This window comes from Chiloscyllium plagiosum, chromosome 22 (assembly GCF_004010195.1).
Source record: "Chiloscyllium plagiosum isolate BGI_BamShark_2017 chromosome 22, ASM401019v2, whole genome shotgun sequence".
Classification (NCBI taxonomy): domain Eukaryota; kingdom Metazoa; phylum Chordata; class Chondrichthyes; order Orectolobiformes; family Hemiscylliidae; genus Chiloscyllium; species Chiloscyllium plagiosum.
The window spans coordinates 56,808,726-56,820,935 of NC_057731.1; the positions used below are offsets into that span (position 1 = coordinate 56,808,726).

General features: G+C 42.4%; 1 protein-coding gene across 4 annotated transcripts in view; it reads right to left on the reverse strand.

Annotated features, from left to right (window-relative positions):
* Positions 1 to 11,476, reverse strand: part of shoc2 (SHOC2 leucine rich repeat scaffold protein) — a 141,450-nt gene extending 129,974 nt beyond the window's left edge. Inside the window, exons 1-2 of one of the 4 annotated variants that reach the window (XM_043713090.1) lie at positions 11,143 to 11,290; positions 2,409 to 2,470 (exon numbers count right to left, since the gene is read on the reverse strand). The gene's annotated coding sequence lies outside the window, so the exon portion shown is untranslated. Of the gene's footprint in view, positions 1 to 2,408; positions 2,471 to 10,753; positions 10,914 to 11,142; positions 11,291 to 11,377 lie in introns of those variants that run through there. The other 3 variants (XM_043713093.1, XM_043713094.1, XM_043713089.1) reach the window with 3 other exon arrangements.
* Between the last annotated feature and the right edge of the window lie 734 nt (positions 11,477 to 12,210).

A 12,210-nucleotide genomic window follows, 5' to 3' on the forward strand; every position in this document is an offset into this window, starting at 1 on the left:
TAGATGGAGTGGCACAAGTTTTCTACTAGGTATTTCAGTTTAGAGTGAGGTTTCTTTGCTCGTCTGTATGTCAGTGTGCCAGGAAGTGAGACTATGAGTCTGAGGGAGTTCTCTGGTTTGTCTACTTTAGGTACTCTGTAGAAACGGAGTGTGTTGGATCCAGTAGGTTTCGTTCTTTGGAGATCTGTCTTATTAATTGCACCTGTTTTGTGAGTTTCTTTAGTACAGCTGTGATACTGTTTTCTGGCCATCACCACCTGTTTGTACGTGTTGGTATCTGAGAGTAATAATTTCGCCTTTTCAGCGTACTGCATTCTGTTTATGACGACGGTCATGTGCTCTTTGTCTGCCACTAAGATTACAATGGTAAACCTAAAGGATCCTGTACCAACAGCCAGCAAAACGAATGTCATATACAAAATACCCTGCAAGGACTGCAACAAACACTACATCAGACAGACAGGCAGGAAATTAGCCACCAGGATACACGAACAGCAACTAGCCACCAAAAGATAAGACCAGCTATCACTAGTATCCTCACACACAGATGCAGGAGGACACCACTTTGACTGGGACAACACATCCATCTTAGGACAGGCTAAACAAAGGCACGCACGGGAATTCTTAGAGGTCTGGCATTCAAGTCGGAACTCCATCAATAAACACATTGATTTGCACCCCATTTACCAACCTGAGAAAAAGAACTCGAAATGATATCACCCATCTTAAGAAACCTAGACACAGATAGGAAGCAGGACAGAACATCAGCACTTCACCGAAGGCTCATTGATGATGTTACCTAGCATGGTGACAAAACGTCTGAGAACAAACCTACCAGCTCAGCAAGCAAACTTACAACATTTAATTCCTCTGTCAAACAACAATTATTGTTCTCTGCCTTAAAATATTCAGTGACCATATTTCCTGATGTCTATGTGCTTTAGTTCAATTTGAGGAGTCGACAAAGTCAGAAGTTAAATGACACCTGCTTATAATCCAGCAGATTTATTTGAAATCCCAAGCTTTCAAAGCTCCTGGTGTCAGGTGACTTCTGACATGGTTTCCTGAGACAGGGTTACAAAGTTGCACAACTGTCAGAAAAAGAAACCTATATACAAAAAGAACAAAGCATTAATTTAAACTTTTAAGACAACACAGTCACTCCAGGTAGTAAGCTAGCTCAGGTAGTAAACCTCCTCTGCACTGCCTTAAACACATTTCTATCTTCCTTAAATAGGAAATCAAACATGAAAGTATTCAAGATGTAATCTCAGTACCTTGTATAACTGAAACATAAAAGTAATGAAGTTATGTTCAGTTTCGCTCAGAGTATAGCATTTCATTAGTTGCCTTAATCATAGGAATATTAGAATAGAGGTAGGCCATTCAGCACCTCAGACCGGTTTCACATTTGCCACACCTGCAGTCATACACTAGAATACCCAGATCCCTCTGCACCTCAATTCTATTTGCTCTCTACTTAATTAATATTCAATTTATTTATTCTTTCAGCCAACATGAACAATCTCACATTTTCCTCACATTACACTCCATCTAACAGATTTTTGCCCACTCACTCAGCCAAACTATATTAATCTGTATCCTTATGTCATCTTCACAACAGATGTTCCTGTTTATCTTTGTGTCACGTGCAAATTTAGGTCTTCATTCCCCTCATCTAAGTTACTGACATAAATTAAGAAAGGTTGAGGAGCACAACCTTTTGCAAGACCCCACTCATCATATCCTGCCTAACTCGAAAAGACTCATTCCTGCAATTTTCTGCCAGCCAACCAATCCATACTCAATTAACCTCCTACACCACAAGCTCCTACTTTGTACAATTATTTTATGTAGCACCATGCTTACTGGAAATCCAAGTACAGTACATCAATAGGCTTCTAGTTAACAACAGTGCATGTTACTCCTTCAAAAGAATTACAACAAATTAAACACTATTACCTTTTCACAAAAGCATACTGACTCTTCCTGATTAGAATCTTTCCAATTGCCATGTTACATCTCCCGAATACAGGCCTTGCGCTGCAGTTGTAGTGTCCCTAACTCCAGGCCAGAATATCCAGGTTCAAGTTACAGAGATGCATCATACCATGTATGAACCCCTTATTGATCAATCCTAAGACCTTCCCTATGACCAAGTCAAGCTATCTGGTGTACAGTTTCCTGTTTTCTGCCTCTCTGAAAAGAGGGATTACATAGCTGCTACTTCATAGTTTGATGGAACCTTTGCAGAATCTAATGAATTTTGAAAATTAGCATCAATGTGTTTACTCTCTCATTAGCAGCCTCTCGAGATCTTAGGTTGAAGTCCCTCAGCACTCAGAGACATATCAATTGCAGCTCCATCAGTTTACTCAGTAGTACTTCCTTAGTGATTATAATCTTACCAAGTTCTTCTCTTCTTTCAACCTCCTGATTTACAGCTATTACTGGGATATTTTTGTATCATCTATAGGAAAAACACAGCAAAACACGTAATCATTACACGCACCATTTCTTTACTATCTACTCTTATTTGGCATGATTAATCTTTTAATCATTCTCCAGCATTCCTTGAATCCTGATCAATCATTGCACCTGCCACTCATCTTTGTCTATTAAAATGCTTTTTTCAAATTTGATGTTTGCTTCAAATTTTTTGATTAATAAGAATGATGGGTCCTCCCTTGGAATTTTTCACTATAGTTACAACATACTTATTCTGAATATTCTGAAATAGCCCCTTAAATATCTGCCACTGTTTCTCAATTAATTGATTCCCTACTCAGATCATTCATTAATCATGTTACATCAAACAATGCCAGGTATAATATCAACATTCTTTTGGGTGGTTCCAGATTTCTAGCTTAAGAAACACTGACAGCATTTTACTAATTTTCTATTAAGGCTCCCATTGCTAATGCAATATTTTCAATTTATATATAAATTAAATCACCCATGATTGTCATCCCCGTTTTATGATTACCCAATATTTCTGCTTGCCTACTTCTTCCAACATCATGGTCTCTGTTTGGTGACTTGTGGATCACTCCCATTTGTGACTTATATCCTCTACCATTCTAATCTCCACCCGAACTAATTTCTACATTCTGATCTCCTGAATTAAGGTTATCTTTCACTATTGCACCAACACCATCTTTGATAAGTACTCTCTCTCTCCGCTTTTGGCTAGTTTTTAAATCTTTTTGGGTGACCTCAATATTCAAACCTCACTGTCATCCTGCAGCAGTGTATCCATAATAGGCATCAAATCACACTTATCCACTTCAATGCGAACTATCAATTTGTTTACTTCATAAATTCTGCTCACATTCAGATGTGAGCCTTTTTATCTTTGTAGCCTCAAAGCTTGACTGCTACTATATTGTTACTTATTTTCCATCTGTCCCTTCTTAGCGTTATCTGGCCTTAATTTACTGCACTAAGATCTTGCTCTCCTGCTCAAATCTATCCCTTAATTTGTAATATTTACTTAAATTTGATCAGTAAGTCCTCGTAGTTTAATACCCTCTGAAATTCCTAGTTACGTAGCCTGCAGAAACACGAGCACGGTTCAAGTGGAGACCATCATAAAGGTACAGATCTCACTTCCATCAGTACTGGTGTTAATGTCACACAAACTAGAACTCACTTCCTCAACAGTTCCTCTTTCAGCCATACATCTACTTCTCTAATTACATTCATCTTATGCCAATTTATACATGAATCAAGTAATAACCCAGAGGGACCTCCTTTGCATTTTTTTTAAATGCATCGGATAAAACTCACTGATTTTTTTTCCAATAGGTGACTAAGATAGTGGACAGGGGAATGTCTGTAGATTTCATTTATATAGATTTCAGACGGCATGTGATAAAGTCCCACATAAGAGTCTGTTAACTAAGGTAAAAGCCCAGGGAATGGAGAGCAAATTACTGACATAGCTAGTAAATTGGCTGATTGGCAGACAGAAAGTAGGGATAATGGGTAGGTACTCAAATTGGTGGGATGTGACCAGCGGTGTCCCACAAGGATCTATGTTAGGGCCCCAATTATTCATATTATTCATTAATGACTTGGATAATGGCATAGAAAGTCATGTACCTAAATTTGCTGATGATACAAAGTTAGGCAGCACTTTATACAGTGTAGATGATAACATCAAATTACAAAGGGATAAGAGTCATAGACTCAGAGCATGGAAACAGATCCTCCAATCCAACTTGCCCATTCTGATCAGGTTTCCCAAGCTAAACCAGCCCCATATCCCTCTGAGGAGAAAGTGAGGACTGCAGATGCTGGAGATCAGAGCTGAAAATGTGTTGCTGGAAAAGCGCAGGTCAGGCAGCATCCAAGGAAGAGGAGAATCGACGTTTCGGGCATAAGCCCTTCTTCAGGAATGATTCATTCCTGAAGAAGGGCTTATGCCCGAAACGTCGATTCTCCTCTTCCTTGGATGCTGCCTGACCTGCTGCACTTTTCCAGCAACACATTTTCAGCCCATATCCCTCTGAACCTTTCCCGTTCATATATCTGTCCAAATGTCTTTTAAATGTTGTAACTGTACCTACATTTACCACTTCCTCTCTCAGTTCATTATATATACACACCATCCTGTGAGAAAGAGTTGCCCCTCAGGTCCCTGTTAAATCTTTCCCCTCATTTTAAAACTATGCTGTCCAGTTTTGAATTCCCATACTCTGAGGAAAAGACCTTTGCAATTCACCTTACCTATGCCCCTCATGATTTTAAAAACCTCTATAAGCTCACCCCTCAACCTCCTACACTCCAGGGAAAAAAACATCTCAGCCTCTCCTAGTCCCAGGAAGGTCCTTGTAAATGTTTGCTGCACCCTTTCCAATTTAATAATATCCTTCCTCTCGTAGGGCAGCCAGAACCATGTGCAGTACTCAAAAAGTACCAACATCTTGTCCAGCCACATGGCGTCTCGACTCCTTGACTCAATGTGCTGACCAACTAAGCCAAGCATGCCAAACAGGTCCACTACCCGGTGTACGTGTGAGGCTATTTTCAAGGAAGAATGTACCTCCATATAATCAGTAGTGTGGAAACCGGCCATTCAGTGCAACAAGTCCACACAAACCCTCTGAACAGCATCCCCATACCCTAATCAACCTAACCTACATATCCCTAAACACTACAAGCAATTTAGCATGGCCAATCCATCTGGCTCGCACATCTTCGAACTTTGGAAGGAAACCAGAGCACCCAGCAGAAACACACGCAGACCTGGGGAGAATGTGCAACTCCACACAGTTGCCGAGAGTGCAATCGAACCCAGGTTCCTGGTGCTGTGAGGCAGCAGTGCTGACCATTGAGCACCATACCTGTAATCCCAAGGTCTCTGTTTGACAAGACCTCCAAGGGACCTACAATTAACTATGCAAGTCCTGCCCTGATTTGTCTTCCATGCAAGGTGCTGCATTTTATTAAACTATCTGGCTCCCCTTGACCAACTAGGTCATCTGATCAAGATCCCATTATACTCTCAGTTAACCTTCTTCACTGTACACTATCCCACCAATTTTGGTTACAAATTACACAACACCAGGTTATAGTCCAACAGGTTTAATTGCAAGCACTAGCTTCGGAGCGCATGTTTTCACTTCAGAGAAAAGTATGAAGGCACTCCAACTGTACTGTCCCTAACTACAACCACATTCTTATTTTACTGCTTGGATGATTCCCTGTTCTAGTGTCATGACCAATTAGCTCATCTATCTTCCATCACCACTCTAATTTCAAATAAGCTGAAAAAAACCTGCAAACTTGATGGATAATTACAAAGGCTAAGGCTATAGTCCTGTGGATCCCCTTACAGACCTGACCACTGACTAAATAAGAAGAACCTAAGGAATGTGACAACCTCCTGAAATAGCACCCTGTTAACTCTCCCATTTCCTAGCGTGTCAAAGAATCTGCCACCAGCTCAATAATTCTGAGCCAAAGTTCCTTACTTACAGCAAATGGGTTTGCTGAGGATCAAAGCATCACCCAGAGGCTCCCATATTTTGCAATCTGAGAACGTTATCTGTCTTTCCACACCTAGTGCATTAATTAATTGTTGATATAATTAAAAGCACACACCTCCCAATGTTTTTGAACTGTCAGTAAACTTTACAATATTGAAGACAATACAACACTTACAACAGTAGCAAAAAACTTACTTTTAATAAAACACTTATTAATTTACCTGCTCCTCCTGCTATCTTAAACAGGAAATTAAATGGAGACTGAAAATAAGAGGATAAAACACGCCCTCAGCACCTTTCACCAATTTCCATATTCAGCATACTTTACTTGCTGCAGTAATTGTTTTTATTTACTTGTCGGACACCAGTATTTACTGTCCATCACTAGTTGCTCCTTCACATGGTGGTAGTGGTAAGCTGCCTTATTGAACCAATGCAAGGCAATCTACAGCATGTGGACGGCATTGCCCTTACTGAAAGAATTCCAGGATTTGACAATGAAGGAGTGGCGATATATTTCCAAGTCAGGACAGTCAGCAGCTTGGAGGGGAATTTCTAGATTGTGTCCCCCCATATATCTGCTACCTTCGCCCTTCCAGATGGACATGGTTGTTGGTTTGGAAGGTATTAAGAAACTTTAGTGAATTTCTGCAGGTCATCTTCCAGATAGTACACACTTTTGCTGAGCATCTGTGGTACACAGTGAATGTTTGTGGATTTGGTGCCAAAAAAGCAGGTTGCTGTGTCCTGGATGGTGTCAAGCTATGAGCGTTCTTGGAGCTGCATCCATCCAGGCAAGTGGGCAGGATTCCATCAAACTCCTGACTTGTGCTTTGTAGATGGTGGTCAGACTTTGAGAAGTCAGGTGTCAAGTTAAGCGCTGAACTATTCCTCATCTCCGAGCTGCTCTTGTAGCCACTGTGTTTATGTGGTGGGTCCAGTTGAGTTTCTGCTCAATGGTAACCCTAGGATGTTGATAATGGGGGGATTCAGTAATGCCAACACCATTGAATCTTAAGGGGAGGTGGTTAGATGGGAGATGTTTATAACCTGGCTTGTGAGAAGCATGAACATTACTTGCCACTTGTCAGCTTAATCCTGGATGTTGTCCAGATCTTTTTGTATTTGAACATGGACTGAGTCATGAATGGTGAATATTCAGTGTCTGCGTGGGTTTCCTCCCACAGTCCAAAAATGTGCAGGTTAGGTGAACTGGCCATGCTAAATTACTGGTAGTGTTAAGTGAAGGGGTAAATGTAGGGGAATGGGTCTGGGTGGGTTGCGCTTCGGTGGATCGGTGTGGACTTGTTGGGCCGAAGGGCCTGTTTCCACACTAAGTAATCTAATCTAATCTAATCAGCGAATATCCTCACTTCTGACCTGAGAATGAAGGAGAGATCACTGACAAAGCTGAAAACCATTGTGCCTAGGACACTGTCCTGAGGAACTCCTGCAGATGTCATTAAGCAGAGATGACTGATCTCCAACAACCACAACCATCTTCATATGTGTCTGCTATGACTCCAACCAGTAAAGAGTCAGATACCCACTGATTCCAACTGTGTTAGGGCTTCTTGATGCCACACACTGTTGAATATGGCTGCCACTCTTATGTCACCTCTGGAATTCAGCTCTTTTGTCCATATTTGAAGCACAGCTGTAATGAGATCAGGAGCTGAGTGGCCCTGGCGGAACCCAAACTGGGTGTCACTGAGCAGGTTATTGCTGAGCAGGTACTACTTCATAGCACTGTTGATGACACCTTCCATACTTTGCAGACAATCGAGTAGACTGATCATGTGGTAATCGGCAAGATTGGATTTCTCCTGCTTTTTAATAGGATGTACAGGCATACCTGGGCAATTTTCTACATTTTCAGGAGATGCCAGTGTTGTAACTGCATTGGAAGAGGTGGCCAGAGGAGCAGCAAATTCTGGATCACATGTTTTCAATACAATTGCTGGAATGTTGTCAGGACCCAGAGCCTTTGCAGCATCCAATGCCTCCAACCAGTTCTTGATATCACATGGAGTGAATCGAATTGGCTGAAGACTGATGTCAGTAGTGCTGAAGAGTACTAGAGGACGCCAAGATGGATCATCCACTTGACATCTGTCTGAAGACTGCTGTGAATGCTCTGAAATCTCTCCATTACTACTTCTCCCATTCACGAATGCGCCACTTGGAATCAAATTCTTGACTAAACTCACCTACTTTCCATTTCATTCAAAATTTCCCTCAGTGACAATGCAAAGCAACTTTAGACTTCATGTAAATAATTTGTATTATATTGCACCATTAACATAGAACTGTCATGTAATGATTCAGAGGCATAATCATACAAAAATATCCACCAGTTAAAGTAGAGGAAAGAGGATCAGAAGCTTGGTTAAAATGTTAGGGCTAAAAGCCTTTTTGCAAAAACAATTTGGAAGGGCAACAAACAGGAGATGGCCTGCCCACTAATGGGGTTTGCAGAACTGAAGTAATGGCAAGTACAGAGGGCAATGCAGAAGGTTACTGAGACTGAAGGGAGCAAGGCACAAAGAGGATGTTAAGCGGACATGATGAGCCAGTTGCCAATGTGGATTGACAAAGGACAGCTGTTGTGGGATAGCCGAGTTTTAGTTGAACTGGTCCTTAAAAAGTAAAGAAAATTGGACATGATTTGGACATACCGGTGTTGGACTGAGGTGTACAAAGTTAAAAATCACAACACCAACAGGTTATAGTCCAACAGGTTTAATTGGAAGCACAGTAGCTTTCGGAGTACTGCTCCTTAAGAAAACTGGAGATTGTAAAAAAAATGCATTGCACAAGTCAGATTTGACAGTATAAAGGGATGAATCAGTTTCAGACGCAAATTATCTCAGTTGTACATTGTTACAATGCAAAAGCAGATAGCTTTTGCAATGAAGAGTAAATGGGGTTGGATTAACTGGGGTGGGGGGGTGCGTGGGAGAGTAGGGGTTAATCAGATAAGGTAAATCTGCAATTTGATTTAGCTTCCTGAAAGCAGTGGGAGAAGGAAGATGCAATCAGTAATGAGGGTACAGTATAGGGACACAGGCAGGATAAGAAAGCAGCACAGAGACAACAAAAAGGTGCTAGCAATTCCAGTGGCAAACAGTTTAGATTAGATTCCCTACAGTGTGGAAACAGGCCATTTGGCCCAACAAGTCCACACTAACCCTCCGAAGAGTAACCCACCACCCTGACTAACGCCCTCTCACTAATGCACCTAACGTTCTGGGCAATTTAGCACGACCAATTCCCTAACCTGCACATCTTTGGACTGTGGGAGGAAACCTACGCAAACATGGTGAGAACGTGCTAACTCCACACAGACATTCACCCGGAGCTGGGATCGAACCCGGGTCCCTGGCGCTGAGAGGCAACAGAGCTAACCACTGAGCCACCATGCTGCCCATTCTTCTCAAAAACTACTTCAACAAATGTGAAGGGGCTAAAGTCGTAATCTCTGTGATTTGAATTTTAACACAAGTATGGTACTTGATGAGACCTGATGTGGTCCAGATCAGATGATATACAGGTAGCCAGCTGTACACATAATATACTTAAGTTTGACCAAACGAGTGAAACGAGAATACTAGACAGCTAGAACGACCATGGTTGTTTCAGGGGACAAGTTGTCACTATGCTAACAAAATTTCTGTCAAAACTGAGTTTGTCAACCAATCTACCCACAGTCAACAACAGGGTGGAAAAGATAGGTGGGACAGGAAGGAAATTGGGAGATGGGCTCCCTTATACACTGAGCGATTCCAATTCCAACATCATGGAGCTCTCTGATGACAGTACAAAATGGCAAGCCACACATCACAAACTAAACTTAAACTAAACCTAAGCCAAACATTTTCATAACTGCATGCACGTAAACAAAAGAATGCACACTTTCAATATAGTTTTCAGCTTAACTAATAGAAATCAAATGGAAAATTACAATGTCAAATTAACCCTTTTGACAAAGCTACTATTTTGCAATCATGTTACAACTATGTACTTAAACTAATGGCAGGATTCCAAGCTTAACTGCATTTCAATCAGGATTTACAAAAAGTACACTACAATATTTAATGAAACTACATCTGATACATACGTGTCACAAACCAAACTACACTCCTTAGTGCAAGTGAAAAGGTTATTCTGACCTGAAGCCTTCAGTTTATAAAGCAATTTAATGACCTCTAACTCACCACGCTCTTCACAATTTGATCTAGATTCCCACAAGTCACACCACAATGATTTTAACAGAGCAGTAAGGATTAATAGTTCAACATCACAATAGTACTCCAAGTTGTCTGGATGTAAAGGGGTGAAAATTTATTGGTATTGCAGATATGCAGACTCCAGCACACTTTTCCTTAATAAACTCTCCCATGAATGAATGTAATGTCAATAAGCAGGGTTGATTTTAACGCAATTCTTACTAAGAGTTTAGACTTCAGATAAAATTCTAAGTGTTTTGGGGGATTCTATAAAGGTGATAGATATAATGCGAAACGTTTGACATTTCTTCCCGTCCAAATCTGTACTACTATAAATATTAGTCACATTTCCAAATAGTCTAATTGCGTGTGAATTGTAACACACTTTACAAAGCCTTCGGTACGTTCCGGCTTTGACAACAAAGTGACTCAAGTTTGTCAATTCTCTTATTTCTTAAAGAGGATGGGGGGGGGGGGGGAAGAGAGAGGAGAGGAGGTGGAAGAGAACTACCTCCAATCTTAAAACCTCACCTCACCGCATCAGAATCCAGTTCACACACACACACAACAGCATAGCGGGAAAAAAGCCTCGTCCCTCTTCCCAAAACAGTTAGCAAACCCTTCAAATTAAATCTTCAACGCTGAAACACTTGCACCTTTTCTTCCAAGCAACCCGCTCCTCCTTTTCCTGCTGAATAAACAAAAAGTCTCGCTGAAAATGTGCCAGCTCAGAAGCTGCGCCGAGTTTGCACAAGAAAGCCTACTCCATTTAAAATAAATGTAAGCATAGATAAATGTGCAGTACAATGTACGTTTCCGCTTTTCTTAGTTCCCACAACAGAAGCTCACCCTCACACTAAACAACGCCCAGCCCCGGGCACCAGCCGCAGTCTGGGGCCATGGACACTGGCAGCTTTTACCTGGGAGCCTGGCCGGCTCTGCTCCTGCAGCCTGCAGCCTGCGGCCCCGAGCCCGGAGCCTCCCCGCTCGGACTCTCCGGTCGCTCCCTTTTGTTGTGAAATGCCTGGCCTCTCACCCCCGTTCCCCCGCCCTCACTCCCCAGTGAGGCCCGGCCCGGCCCGGCCCCCGCGAACAGCCCTCCCCAGCGAGTGTCCCCGGCCCGGCCCGGCCCGGCCCAGTCAGCCTGCTCCTCACGGGGTTTGATTTTGAGGCTGGGGCTCGGTGTTGTTGTGATGCTCCGTCTCCCTCCCTCTCTCACTGACTGACAGACACTGGTTGCCGCTCCAGACGCGAGGCCTCCCCTCCCCCACCCAGCAACCCCCGGACCGACCCGGCCCGGCCCGGCCGCACGTCATCGCGCCATGACGTCAGCGCGCCACCGCCCCGCCCCCCGCTGCCTCTGTTACCAAGTTACTGAGAGTCTGTGCCCTCTTCTTGCCAAGCTTTTCACCATACATTCACCAGACCCTATGGCCCAACTTGTCCATAATGACCAGGTTTCCTAAACTGAACTAGCCCCACTTGGCCCATATCCCTCTAAACCTTTCCTATCCATGTACCTGTCCAACTGCCTTTTAAATGTTGTAACTGTACCTGCAAGTACCTGTCACTCCAAATCATGACTTTCTGCACAGTGTTTCACCGAAGGTCTCTGTGACTGTCACATATTGATGGAATGTAATGCAGACAACCAAAGGAGTGTTAATATTAAGTTAATTTGATAATCCTAAGTGAAAACTAGTATCAGTAATACTCAGTAACCAGTAACTTTATTAGTCAGTGTAAAAATCCAATCTAGTTCTCAACTGTCACAATGTGTCCAGCTCTGAAATGACCCACCATGTCACTGGGAACACTTTTTTTCCAGTGTCCACACCCCTCATGAGCTTGAAGATCGTATCTCCTCTCAGCCTTCTCAAAGGAAAACAGTCCTAACTTCTCTAATAAAGGCAAAATACTGCAGCTGCTAGAAATCTGAAACAAACAGAGAAGGCTTGAGAAACTCAGCAGGCATGTGGAGAGAGAAA